Source organism: Bubalus kerabau, chromosome 2 (genome assembly GCF_029407905.1).
Source record: "Bubalus kerabau isolate K-KA32 ecotype Philippines breed swamp buffalo chromosome 2, PCC_UOA_SB_1v2, whole genome shotgun sequence".
Taxonomy (NCBI): Eukaryota; Metazoa; Chordata; class Mammalia; order Artiodactyla; family Bovidae; genus Bubalus; species Bubalus kerabau.
This window is the reverse complement of record NC_073625.1, coordinates 178,712,144-178,726,603: the sequence shown is the minus strand read 5'-3', so window position 1 is coordinate 178,726,603 and position 14,460 is coordinate 178,712,144. Positions and strand designations below refer to the sequence as shown.

Sequence of the window (14,460 nt, the reverse complement as noted above, 5' to 3'; positions counted from 1 at the left end):
CTAGGAAGGAGATGAATTAGAATTTGACACCAGGAGTGTAACTCAGGCCAGGATATCTCTTAGACAACAGACAATGGCTTTCTTAGCCCTTCATTATGTGACAATGCTTCCTTCATCTGTGAACGCACAAACTTTTTAAACATCTCCACAGTACAAAGCATACACTAGGGCATTTTCTTCCCGAAAATTAATTTAGGCTTTAACAATTAAGCAGAACATAGCTTAAGACATTCTTTAGCTTCTATATCTTGCGTTCTGTCATAAGAATTTCTGCACATATACTACTTTGTACTGTCTAGTATCTACTAGAGAACAGAGAAAGCCTACCTCTCAGTACTCTAAATGACATAGGAAAAAAATAATAACCTAATATAACAGAATTGGCAGAGCTTCAGGATAACTTCACGGAACATAACTTCAGGATAGCTTCAGGGAATCAGTTACCCCAAAAAAGGCAATCAGGTCATATTCATACTTGACTATGTATAAAACACTTTTTTTTGCCTCTCTAAGACTGAGGAAACAAGCAGTGGCGTCTCAAACCTCTACCTGAACCTTTAGACCAACTCAACAATTATGAAGAGAAATCTTGCCAGAGGCTAAAAACTGTACAGGTGATACTTAACTACCAAAGTCAAGGAACTACCCTGAAAAACTCTTCTAACCCTTCCTGATACATTAAAAATGATCTACTTTGGGAGGCGGGGGGGAATGACAAGGAAAGGGGCACGTCCTCTTACCTCTGTACTTTATGCTTCCAAAGTATCCTGAACCTAATGCTCTCACAACTTCCATGTATTATCCTAATTAGCTTGGTTTGTTGCTTTGGGGGGTTTGGTTTTTAAATCTCTCTCTATAGAACAGAAGCTGCTTAAAAGCAAAGTCTACGTATTAAACAACTTTGTATACTCACTACTAGTCATGGAGTAGGCACTCATAAATATTTACTGAAAGAATCTTAACTGGATCCCCATCACAGAGATAAGACAACTGAGGCCTCTAGAAATCAAATGTTCTACTCAAGACTACCTAACTGCTATATGATGGAAAAGGAAAGAAAATCAAATCTCTGTAAGATAAACTTCAAAATGCAAAAGATTTCAAACAGCATAAATAAGGCTGAGATTAAAACGCCCTTTTAAGAGATTGAAATTGTGGGTTCTAAAAGTAAGCAGGTTTAAATCCCGACTCTCATTCATTAGTTGTGTGGCCTTGCAACAAGTATTCTACAAAATACCATCCTTATGAACCCCACCACTTACCAAACATTACTGTGCCAGTAATATATCTGCAATAAATGAAAATACAAAGAGAGTGAAGATATGAGGAAGACTTGAAATAGAGTCTACAGCTCAGTGTTTATTTCCTTTTTCTTTTTTTCCTGTCTTTGTGAAATATAACAATTATATAGCATAATACATAAAATCTAAATAACAGTTTAAAGAATTATAAAGTGAGCACTCCATGTAACTAACATCAAGAAATCAAAGAATTCTCTATAATGTGTCCCTCCCTCATCACAAACATGAGACTTAATCAAACCTAGTAAACTTATCTAGTTAATTTAATATTAAATAAATTTAACCTAACCTTTAAAACAGATAATAGCAATATAACTTCTTCACAGGGTTATTGCAAAATATTTACTGGTACACAGTAAATACTCAAGGAGTGTTCCTTACACACACACTATACACCAGAACAAAGACATGAGGGACGTGGAATAAAGTATGAAATCAATCTAGTGAGAGCATAAAACCCAGAGAGAAGTACAGTGCAGAGACAGAGCTGGAAAGCTAGGCTGGGGCCATCTAACAAAGAAAAGAAAAATCTCAGCTACATAGGGGAAATTGAGACAATTCACTAGGCAGTTTTGAAAGAATTTTCCATGGATCTCTTGTTTTTCTGCCTATCTTGAAAACAAAGACACCAACTGTCTTTGATCCAATGTTTTCAAGTATATTTGTAGAGTGAATTATCTTGGGAAAGAGAAATAGCATCTCCCTCAGAGAAAAGGAGAGGTATGCTTATAACCCATTATAAAAATACGAGTTTCTCTAAGCTTGGGATTCCTCTCTAACACAACCCAATACACATGTAGGTGTCACATCTTCACTCTACCATGTACAAAGTGGGGCTCCAAGATTTGACACTAATGCTGATGCTGTGGCTACTGTTATTGCTGTAGTGCACTGTTCATCTCTGACCAAGGAGTCTCATGACTCCATTAAACTGTAGCAGGTTAACTTGTTAGCAAGTTAAATCTCAGTAAAATCTTAGAACTTCCACATTTTTTGACAGGCATTAGTACATAATCAATGTTCAATCAAACTGAAAGATGCCACTTCCATACTGTCAGAATGGATTTTTAAAAAAGCAAAACTCAACTATATGCTGCCTTCAAGAGGGACATTTTAAACACAAAGAAAAATTTAAAGTAACTGGATAGAAGAAAATACACTACAGAAACAGTAAGCTCAAGAAAATTAGAGTGGCTGTATTAACTGAATGTGCCTAGAAACAGAGCTTCAAAATATAGAGGTAAAAAGCAACAAAATTAAGGGAGAAATAGATTAATTCCACAGTCATAGTTAGATGTTTTAACATCCCTCTCAGCAACTGATATAACTAGACAAAAAACAAACAAACAAACAAAAAAAAAAAACAGTAGACACAAATGATTTGAAAAATGCTACCAAAACACCTGAATCTAACTGATATTTACAGAATTGTACACCATACAATTGCAGAATATGTATTTTCAAGTGTGAAAAGTATATTAATATAAACCACATGATGAACCATAACTCAAGGTTCTATACATTTGAAAAGATTAAAATTATACAGCATATATCTCAAGCCTCAAAATGAAATTGTTAGAAATCAATAACAAGATATATAAAATAATGCCAAATATTTGAAAATTAAACAAAACCCTTTTTAAATAATCCCTGGGTCAACAAAGAAATCACAAAGCAAGTTAGAAACTATTCCAAAGTAAATGATAATAAGAATATCAAAATCTGTAGGCAACTGCAGTGATTAGAAGAAAATCTAGAGCTTTGCATATTTAAATTAGAAAACAAGAAATGTCTGAAATCTCTAACCACTTTAAGAAGCTAGAAAAGGAAAAGCAAAATACATGGGGAAAAAAATTATAAACAACAGGAAAAAAAGGAGAGAGAAAAGACAAATGGAGAAAACCAGCATTGTTATTTTTGAAAAGATATACAGATAAACCAAGAATTAGACTGGTCAAGAAAAAAAAAGAAAGAACACACTAATAACATCAGAAATTAAAGAGATATAGATACAAATCCTACAAACATCCTAAAGATGATAAGCGAATTGTATAGAAATCAATGTCAACAAACTTCTTTAAAAATACACCAAAACTGACATGAGATGAAACAAAATCTATGTCCAATTAAAAACAAAAAAGAATTTGAACTTACCAAAAGTCTCCCTACAAAAAAAGAAAAAAATTTAAGTCCAAACGGTATCACTGATGAATTCTACCAGTCAAGGAATATTGCAGTAAGTAGAGAGAACACCTCCCATACTTTTGAGAGTGAAAGTGAAGGTGAAGTTGCTCAGTCGTGTCCAACTCTTTGCGACCCCATAGACAGTAGCCTACCAGGCTCCGTGGTCCATGGGATTTTCCAGGCAAGAATACTGGAGTAGGCTGCCATTTCCTTCTCCAGGGATCTTCCCAACCCAGGGATCGAATCCGGGTCTCCTACATTGCAGACAGACGCTTTACCGTCTGAGCCACTAGGATACTTTTGAGAGTATCCTAATCCAAATACTGAAACCTGACAAAGACATTACAACCAAAGAAAACTACAAAATAATATTCCTGATGAAAAAATATCCCCAAATTCTAGCAAAACATTAAACGTAAAAGAGATAATACACTGTGACCAAGCGAGGTTATCCTACAAATCAAGATTATTTTATCATTTGAAAATCACCACTGGTATTTGAAAAACTGGTAGAATGATGAACACTTTGTTGCTACATTTTGGCTACTGCAAACATTTTTGTTCGCATATCCCAGCATACAAGAATTTCTCTCATTAGGAATAAAAAGACAAAAACATAATTACTAGGTTAACGTACATGTATTCTGCTGCTACAAAATTCACTTTCTTTTACAAAATGACTATGTCCCTCCAAAAGTGGTAGGCTAATTTCCCCACATTCTCACCAACACTTGATATCATCAGAATTTTTAGTATTTGCCAATCTGATAGAAGTGAAATGATTTCTTATGGTTTGGTTTTACTTCGCACTCTCCCAATTAACAATGAGATTATAATTCAGCCAAGTGAAAGGGTTGCTATAAATCACATAAATGAGCTGCAAGCAGCATTCTTACTTTCAAAAATATATATATCAGCATGTACTACATAAAAGTTAAGTGTTATTTCCATAGTCTGTTTGCACTGGGTCACAACATAAAATGTTTTTGTAACTTTGTGCTTCCAGTAAGTTAAAAGCCATCTATAGAGCTGTTTGGAGAAGGCAATGGCACCCCACTCCAGTACTCTTGCCTGGAAAAATCCCATGGACGGAGGAGCCTGGTGGGCTGCAGTCCATGGGGTCGCTAAGAGTCAGACACAACTGAGTGACTTGACTTTCACTTTTCACTTTTATGCATTGGAGAAGGAAATGGCAACCCACTCCAGTGTTCTTGCCTGGAGAATCCCAGGGACGGGGGAGCCTGGTGGGCTGCCGTCTCTGGGGTCGCGCAGAGTCGGACATGACTGAGGTGACTTAGCAGCAGAGCTGTTTAATTGCAGCAAAACTCTATAGAGAAATTTGGAAGACTAACTGGTGCATCCTTTAAGCTCACAGCACAAAGGAATGTATCCTATAAAGAAGGTAGGACTGACTGTACTTTAAGCACTAACTGGAAAGAACACAGAAAAGGAAGGGGAAGAAACTTGAAAGAAGCAATAAGGTGTGAATTAGTACACAGAGAAAAGATTCTATAAAACCAACTGGCCTATGATCTACTTAAAGCTCAATTAAATAGAATCTCATTTGTCAAAAACAAGGTTTCTCTCAGCACTAAAACTCAGGAAGTTGGGATCCTGTCCTCTTGACTACCAAACTGATCCCTTCTTCTCTGTAGACACATCCTTATTTCCGCCTCAAGAATCATCTTTCCTAGGCTTATGCAAGAGTATCCTTTTAGTTCTCTGCTTCCTTCTTTTCCCTACAGTATCACAGTAGCAAGGATCCTATAAATTCTAGAGACATATTTTAATTCAGCTAACAAAGATCTACCAAGCCCTTACTTTATCACCTCTCTATTAAGAAATTTAGCTGTATCTCCTGAACAATTTTAACTCCTGGTTATAGTCTCTAAATCTTATTCTTAACTAAATTGCCTTCTTTTGAAGATATTTTGCTTCTTATTCTTAGACTGTGAAACCTCCAATATACCATGACCAATTTTTGCTCCCCTCTTTGTCCACCAGTTGACCTAGGTTCGATGCCTGGGTAGGGAAGATCCCCTGGAGAAGGAAATGGCAACCCACTCCAGTATTCAAGCCTGGAGAATTCCATGGACAGAGGAGCCTGGTGGGCTATAGTCCATGGGGTTACAAAGAGTAGGACATGGTTGAACAACTAACACTTTTCAATATCTGTACTCCATTTTAAATAATTATTCTTTTTCATAATTCTCTCTTCAAAAGTAACTGGACCAATCATACCACAGCAACTGTCTGATGTAATAAGTTTATAAATCTACCTGCCACTTAATAGGAGGGTAATCTTAGTCATTTATATTTCTTAACTTCCCTGAGACTCAATCACATTCCTAAAATGAGTAAAACAATAGGTATCAAGCAATGATGAGAACTGCATAATCTCCGCTGTCCTTTTTTTGCCTTTCTACTTAACTTTTTAATTTTTAATTTCTTTTATATGCAATAAAATATTTTTATAGAGGGAGGCACTTCAACTGAGGTACCAGGAAATACAAAGAGGAAAAAGCATGAAGACAAAAGTTTGAGTAAACTTATCAAGTGGGGTTACTGCTTTGCCTAAGTGGTCTTCTTGTACATAAAGATTCTAAATTGTAAAGATACTTCTGTCCCCATGGCAAGCAAAATTCTAACAAACCACAGTGACTCACCCTCATAAGCAACCCTCCAGTGTGGGAGAGACCTGTAATTATAATGGGGTATCACTCCTGTGATTGCTATATGGCAAAAATATTTTTGCATATGTACTTAAGGTCCCTAATCCGTTGAGTTCATCAAAAAGATCATCCTGAGTAGGTCTGATCTAATTAGATCAGCTTTAAAAAGGAGTCTCCTAAGGGAGTCCAGAGGACCAAGACAGAGGAAGCCAGAGCAACTTACTCTTGCTTGCCTGGATGAAAGCAAAAAGTCATGACGTGAAAATGCCTATATGACATGTGGTAAGGAAGTGAGAAAGCCTTGCCAACAGCTAGAAAGAAGATGGTGAGTCCAGTCATACAGCCACAAAGAAATTCTGCCAGCAAGTAATGAGCATGGAAGGTCCTAAGCCTCAAATGAGAACTGAGCCAGCACGCCCAACATCTTGATTTTAGCCAGGTGAGATGCTGAACAGAAAGCCCCGTTACAAAGTACCCAGATTTCTCACCTATATAAACTGTGAGATAATAAGTAGGTGTTGTTGAAGCTGCTAAATGTACTCTGCATTTAACTTCTATGCAGAGTACATCAGGAGGAACACTGGGCTGGATGAAGCACAAGCTGGAATCAAAACTGCAGGGAGAAGTATCAATAACCTCAGATATGCAGATGATACCACCCTTATGGCAGACAGTCAAGAACTAAAGAGCCTCCTTGATGAAAGTGAAAGAGGAGAGTGAAAAAGTTGGCTTAAAGCTCAACATTCAGAAAACGAAGATCATGGCATCTGGCCCCAACACTTCATGACAAAAAGATGGGGAGACAGTGGAAACAGTGGCTGACTTTATTTTTCTGAGCTCCAAAATCACTGCAGATGGTGACTGCAGCCATGAAATTAAAAGACGCTTACTCCTTGGAAGGAAAATTATGACCAACCTAGACAGCATATTAAAAAGCAGAGATATTACTGTCAACAAAGGTCCATCTAGTCAAGGCTATGGTTTTTCCAGTAGTCATGTATGGATGTCAGAGTTGGACTATAAAGAAAGCAGAATGCCGAAGAATTGATGCTTTTGAACTGTGGTGTTGGAGAAGATTCTTGAGAGTCCCTTGGACTGGAAGGAGATCCAACCAGTCCATCCTAAAGGAGATCAGTCCTGGGTGTTCATTGGAAGGACTGATGTTGAAGCTGAAATTCTAATACTTTGGCCACCTGATGCAAAGAGCTGACTCACTGGAAAAGACCCTGATGTTGGGAAAGATTGAGGGCAGGAGGAGAAGGGGACGACAGAGGATGAGATGGTTGGATGGCATCACGGACTCAATGGACATGAGCTTGAGTGAACTCCGGGAGTTGGTGATGGACAGGGAGTCCTGGTGTGCTGCGGTTCATGGGGTCGCAAAAAGTCGGACACAACTGAGCAACTGAACTGAAGCTACTAAATGTGTGGTACCTCGCTATACATTAAAAAATATATATATACAATCCAAAAATTTTCATTTTAGTGATAAGGAAAGTAAGGCTCAAAGAGCGACACCCCAAAGATCAAATACCTAGGAAAAGTTTAAAATAACTTCAGTCCTGGGCTCTCTTCCTACCACAGCCCCCTTATAAGGCTTTAAGACAGTTATTCAAATCAACAGTATTTGTATACTGTGTTCAAAGGAAGCAATTCTAGCAACATTTTCCATATGGAAAATAACAATTTTCCACATTTCACATATATTTAAATACCCCTAAGTTTTGCCAGAATATCAAAACTAAAGTGGATATTGAGAAATTTCCAAAGTAGCTTGGTTGTTAAAATGACCATTGATAGACCACCGGAGTAAACTTAATGTACGTTTTGAAATATAACGAAAAAATCGTAGCAAAACTCCTGTCGGTTTTTCTAGTACTTTATTTAGATAGCAAACTACTTGTGCTATAACTATTCTCAAAAACTGAAAGCAAGTAAACAACCTTCCCGAACTTTTCGCTATTTCCTCCCTGGAGCAAATTTTTTTAGCCTGAATTTTTCGTACAGTATAAATATGAGTACAAGGTACACTACTCAATACAATACACAAGTTGTTTTTATTTTCACTGTTCTGAATCTTTATTTTCCTAAGTGTTTCACCATCAGAATTTGCAATTTTCTGAAAAAGGCACATGAAAATCTAAAAGATGGAGTCAAATACCACGTAAGTCACAAATCACACAACTTTCTTCATGCCATGTCAAATACTTTCATAAACACTACGTTCGCGAAGAGATGAAAGAAAAAAAAAACTCCTCTCTAGTCACAATCACGAAAATAAACTATACACATCATCTTAATATCGACGAACAGCAAATAATTGGCTATCGTCGCATACAAACAACATTGGTTTGAATCTGTAAGTGCCCAAAACCATCCCCTGCTTTACACTCCCGGGGCACGATTCTCTGCAATATGAAGACAATCGGTAACATTTCAAATGTAGGTAGGAAGAGGTGACGTGACAATCCTAAAACCTGAAATTTTCTTAGTCCCCATAGCACACAAGAAGCACCCAGTTTGGACTCTCCAATCGAGGCCCAGGTTCAACTCCAAGCACTCCCGTTTCCTAGCTCTTCACCCCGCCCCCACCCCGAGAAAGGAGGGAAAACAACTTTTATTGGCCTCGTCTCCCGGGGGGCTGGAAAACTAGCGGGGCAGTGCTCCGGCCTGCACACGTTTCACCAGGAGGCCTCCGTCGGGGGCGGGGAGGGCAGATAGCGGGAAAGCCCGGCTTTGACGTCCCCTCTGCCCCAGGCGCCAGCCCCCCGCTCCTCCCCACTGAGAAGAGGCCTGGGCCGGTCGCCTCGCCGAGCGACCCCCAGGCCCCTCAGCCGAGGCGAGCTCGTTGTCATGTGACGCCGCCGCCGCCGCTAAAACACCGCAGAAACGCAGGGCGGCGGATGGCATTCGCACCAGCCCGCCTCGGCCCGGCCCCGCCGGGCGCGGGCGAGTCCCGAGAGTCCGGGCGGGGGGGCGGAGGGCGGGCTTGGCGGCGGGCCCGAGCGCGCCACAAAGGCTTCCGCGCCCGTCGCCGTAGTGCCCGAGCGGGCGGGGGCACAATTTTCGGGGCCCGCGGGAGGGGTGCGGAGCGACTAGGGTTCCGGGGTACCCGCCGCGCCCACAGCCGTCCCCACTGGCGCCCGGACGGCCGGAGACCGCCGCGCCCCGCACAGGCCTGCGCGGCCTCCCTCCCCCGCGCGGGGCCCGCGCCCGGCCCGCCCGCTCTCCGCTCGCGCTCTCTCGCTCTCGCCCGGCCTCCATCTTGGATCGGCGCTTCCAGCCCCCGCGCCGCTGCCGCCGCATTCCCCCTCTTTCCCGCCCCCCGCCGCCGTCGCCGCCGCCCGCGCTCACCTCAGCTGCCCATCCGGGCACCGCCGGCCGTCGACCTAGTTTCCCCCCAAAAGTCTCCGGTGTGTTATTCCCGATGTGGGGGGGTTGTTACGGGGTGGTCGCCGGGGGTTCGGGAGCGGGGGCCGCGCCTTCAACGGAGCTGCAATCCTAACCCGCCATCTGGTGGCATTTTCCACACGCCAATGGCGCCGCTGCAGACTTGGGTCCGGACCGCCCTCTGCTGGCCGCGGTGCTTACTGCCTCGCTGACGGGACGGGCCTGCCCGGAAAGGGGAGGGAGCTGAGGCGCGAGCTGGGGGCCGCGGCGGGGACGCGCGCGAACGCTTTCCTGTGGGGATTGCGCGCACGCGCACCAGCGGGGCGGGAAACGTGGCCTCTGCGTGGCGGCCCGGCCCCCGCACGGAGCGCTGGCCCAGCTCAGCCAATCGCAAGCGGCGGATACCTCTCCGTGAGGGGGCTGTGGAGGTTCGTGGGCCGCCCGAGGCAGGCGGAAGGATGGCTGCAGTGGCGCCTGCGCGCCCCGCTAGCTGAGTTGCCGCCCGCCATTTTTGGAGCTTTTCCGAGACCTAGGAGGGAAACCCGCCCCTGGCCCCTTCACCGCGGCCCCTCCCCAGGTCGCGGGACTAGCGCAGCCCCGCCCGGTCCGGCTGCCCCCATCCCCCGCCTCTGCAGAAAAGCGCTCTGCAGAAAAGCGGAGGGGTGGCAGCGCTAAACCACGCTCCCGCCTCTCCTGGTGTGAACCAGGGCCTCAGAGCTTAGCATTGTACGAGCAATTTATTGTCTACTGTTAACGAGGTGCTTTCCCGGGCGTGGGTGAAAAGGTTTTGAGAGCTGTTTGGGACCTCCCTCGCCGTGCATCTAGACGCAACACTGCGCGCCCCAGGCCGATTGGCGTCGTCACTGCCTCTAAAGCAGATCCTTTCCGTGGTGCCGGCTTTGCATAAGGCGGCAGCATTGGCTAGTTAGTGAGAAAAGAATGTAAGTAGATTGAGAAAATACAGCCTCCGCTTTGGAATCTGATTTCTCCTTCCACAGCCTAGGACTCTTCTCAGTAGCTCTGAAATGGACGGGAGAATCCTAGCCGTTTAGCTGCCAAAAGGGAAACAACTGACTAGCGTGAGATCATGACCAAAATATGCCTTTGAATGTCGCCTTTTCCCTACTCGACCCCCCCGCCTCTGCCTGATCGTGGCTCCTACCTTTCACCCACTCAAAACTTTCAATACAAAAGTGAATCCTTAATCTCCCAGGTCATCAGCCCCATTTATGACTAAATTCTCTTGTTAGTGTAGCCAGCCAGCTCTATTTCTGTATTGCCTTAGAATCGCTCGACTCCTTTATAGTCTGAAGGGTCAGTCTCCAATAAATTATCCCTATTTCTGATTTCTCTCTCAAAGGTCATACTGTGTGGTTTTTCACTGGAGAAAGCCCCAGTTCTACCTGGTTGGCTATGAAGTCGTGACTGCACTCCCACTTTATATACATATACATATATATAAACTCATCTTTGGATGAATTCCTATCGTATTCTCTACAAACTGTTTCTCATTTTCCTTGTTAAGGTGCCAATCCCAATCCATACTAATAGATAAAATCTTCTGATTAACAGGGATCAGAGCCATGGAATTCCAGTTTAATATTCTCTCCATCTTAAAATATTGTTGACACGCCGTGTTCATGACCTTTCAAATTCTCACCAAATTGACTCATTCTCCCCCAAATCAGTGCTTCTTCCAGGACTACCTATGTCGTTCATTCCTATTTCCTCCTTCCACCTCTACTTTCCTAGGATCTTATATCTTCAGTATCTTAGCCGTTGGCTTCTTTCTATTTTTCAACAGTTTCCAAGGGCTTTTTAAAAATTTGTACTACTACCACCAGTTACTGTAATATCAACCTTCTTTTCACTGTCTCCTGCTTTCACTTCCACATTATTCTTTACCTTTTATCAATCTAACCCATAATGGCAAACTGAATTTACACTTGAAAGTGCTCAAGTTCTAACTTTCAACCATTTTCTCATCCTCTTTTTCTTGGCACACCCAATCCTTATCCCCTTCTTGAAACCCTGTCCCCATCCCCCACCCCCACCCCCGCCCCCGACCGCGCCCTTTTTAAGACAATTCCTGGGATCAGTCTACCTGGTTTTCTGGTCTTTGTATTCCTTTGCTAGTGCCTCCTCTTTCTTCCAACCCATAGGTCAACTCTTAGCTCTCTGTGGTGTTCTCCACTACATTACTGCCCTTCAAAAGTCTCTTTAAATTACTATCTGTTCCTGATTTTCCCTTAGCATTCCTCATATTCAGCTTTCTTGCCAGGAAGCTCCAGTGCAAAATTCAACATTTAAAATAATACATATTTCTTACTCAAGTTTCTGATTCCTCTTAGTAGCTTTGTAATATCAGGTACATTCAACTTTTAACTATTTGATAAGATAAAGTAAAAGCGGTTCAGTCATCTGACCCCATGGACTGTAGTCCATGGAATTCTCCAGGCCAGAATACTGGAGTGGGTACCCTTTCCCTTTTCCAGGGGATCTTCCCAACCCAAGGATGGAACCCAGGTCTCCCACATTGCAAGCGGATTGTTTACCAGCTGAGCCACAAGGGAACCCCAAGAATACTGGAGTAGGTAGCCTATCCCTCTTCTCCAGCAGATCTTCCCAACCCAGGAGTCAGACTGGGGTCTCCTTCATTGCAGGCGGATTCTTAACTGAGCTATCAGAGAAGCCCAAGATAAAGTAGAAAGTTTAAGTTCAGTCGCTTAGTCATGTCTGACTCTTTGCAACCCCATGAACTGTAGCCTCCTCCTTTCATGGGATTTTCCAGGCAAGAGTACTGAAGTGGGTTGCCATTTCCTTCTCCAGAGGATCTTCCCAACCCAGGGATCGAACCTGCGTCTCCCACATTGTAGGCAGACATTTTACCGTCTGAGCCACCAGAGAAGTCTATAGGTCCTACAACAAGTTGACTTTGTTGCAGAGCCATGTTTCCCAGGAGCCTCTGCTTTCATGAAATTCTTAACCAAGAGTCCAAAGACCTCGGCAATGGTTTTCAAACACCACAATTTTTATTAACAGCTTCAAGTTAGAGGTATGAACAAAAATGTCAAAAAGAATACCTGGAACTAGTGTGGATAGAGCTAAGGATTCTTAAGTATTATTTGGGGTAGGGAGTAAAGTATCAATAGAACAAACATTTGACCTGAAATGAGACCTGACCCACTTTGAAGACTCAGGTTGATAGGTTAGTTGTCTAAAGAGGAAGCATATGCCTATTAGACTTTTGTTTCAACTCAATCTCTTAGCCAATCTGGTCCATAAGTATATAATACATAAAATACTAAATTTGAAAGTTTTATTATTATAAATTTTTAATTACATTACAGAATTACATGTAAATGTAATATAAATGCTTTGCAGAATAAATTGTTAACATTTATTACCCAACAATGTGAAGAACTTTGCCTTATAAAAAGCTAACTTGTGGCTATTTAGATGGCAGAACTCCTTTTAAATTTTGACTGAACTTACATCTTTTTCCTTTCTGGATAATTTTAGCATGAAGAAGATTTCAAAGTTATTCCGTTGACCTTAGAATCCTGCTTAAAGTAAAAGACATTCAGCCAACTTGCTTCATGACAGTAATGATTGCATTCCTTTCACAGAAGCCTTTTTTTTTTTTTAATGACTTTTTTTTAGAGCACTGTTAGGTTCACAACAAAATTGAGCCTGCACACATGTATAGCCTCCCCTGTAATCAACATCATTCACCAGAATGATACAGTTGTTACTGAGGATAAACCTATATTGACATATTATAATCACTCAAAGTCCACAGGCAATTCCCTAGGGTTCACTCTTAGTATTGTACTTTCTATGAGTTTAGACAAATGTGTAGTGACATACGTCCATCATTATAATAGTTTTTTCATTGCCCTAAAAATCCTCCACACTCTGTATTCATCCCTCCTCCTCCCTCATCCCTGGAAATCACTAATTTTTATTGTCATGTGGATAGGTAGCCTTTTCAGTGGCTTCTCTCACTTTGTAATATGCATTTTAGCCACTTCCATGCCTCTTCCATGTCTTTTGATGGTTTAATGGCTCATTTCTTTTTAGAGAATAATTCATTGTGCAGATATACCACAGTCTTATTTATTCATTCACTCACACACACGTAACTGGGACCTGTTCTTTGCTTCCAAGTTTTGGCAATTATGAATAAAGTTCCTGTGGACTTCCCCAGTAGCTAAGTGGTAAAGAATCTACCTGCCAATGCAGGAGATGCATGTTCAATTCCTGGGTCAGAAAGATCCCCTGGAGAAGGAAATGACAACTCACTCCAATATTCTTGCCTGAGAAATCCCATGGACAGAGGAGCCTGGTGGGCTACAGTCCATGGGTCGCAAAGAATCAGGCACAACTGAGTCACTAAACAACAACAACAAACATTCCTATATAGGTCTTTGTGCAGACATAAGTTTTCAACTCCTTTGAGTAAATACCAAGGAGTGTGATTGCTGGATCATATGGTAAGAGTATCTTTAGTTTTGTAAGACACTGCTAAACTGTCTTCCGAAGTGGCAGTACTATTTTGCACTCCCACCAGCAATGTAAGAGAGTTCCTGTTGCTCCATATCCTCATCAGCATTTGGTGCTGAAAGTGTTCCAGATTCTGGCCATTCTAATCAGCATGTTATGATACCTCATTGTTGCTTTAATTTGCACTTCTCTGACGGCACATTATGTAGACCACCTTTTCATGTGCATATTTGCCGTTGTGTATCTGGTGACATGTCTGTTAAGGTCTTTGGCTCATTTTTAAATTGGGTTGTTTGTTTTCTTATAGTTGAGTTTTAAGAGTTATTTGTACAACAGTCTTTTATCAGATATGTCTTTTGCAAATATTTTTTCCCAGTATGTGTGGCTTGCCTTCTGATTCTCTTGGC

General features: G+C 42.0%; 2 protein-coding genes across 5 annotated transcripts in view; both read right to left on the bottom strand.

Annotated features, from left to right (window-relative positions):
- Window positions 1-6,739, bottom strand: part of LOC129644150 (craniofacial development protein 2-like) — a 40,185-nt gene extending 33,446 nt beyond the window's left edge. Inside the window, exon 1 of the mRNA XM_055569611.1 lies at window positions 1-6,739. The gene's annotated coding sequence lies outside the window, so the exon portion shown is untranslated.
- The window catches only part of STAG1 (STAG1 cohesin complex component), a 507,868-nt gene extending 498,012 nt beyond the window's left edge, over window positions 1-9,856 (bottom strand). For all 4 annotated transcript variants that reach the window (XM_055569602.1, XM_055569604.1, XM_055569603.1 and 1 more), the window contains exon 1: window positions 9,512-9,856. The gene's annotated coding sequence lies outside the window, so the exon portion shown is untranslated. The remainder of the gene's footprint in view (window positions 1-9,511) is intronic.
- Between the last annotated feature and the right edge of the window lie 4,604 nt (window positions 9,857-14,460).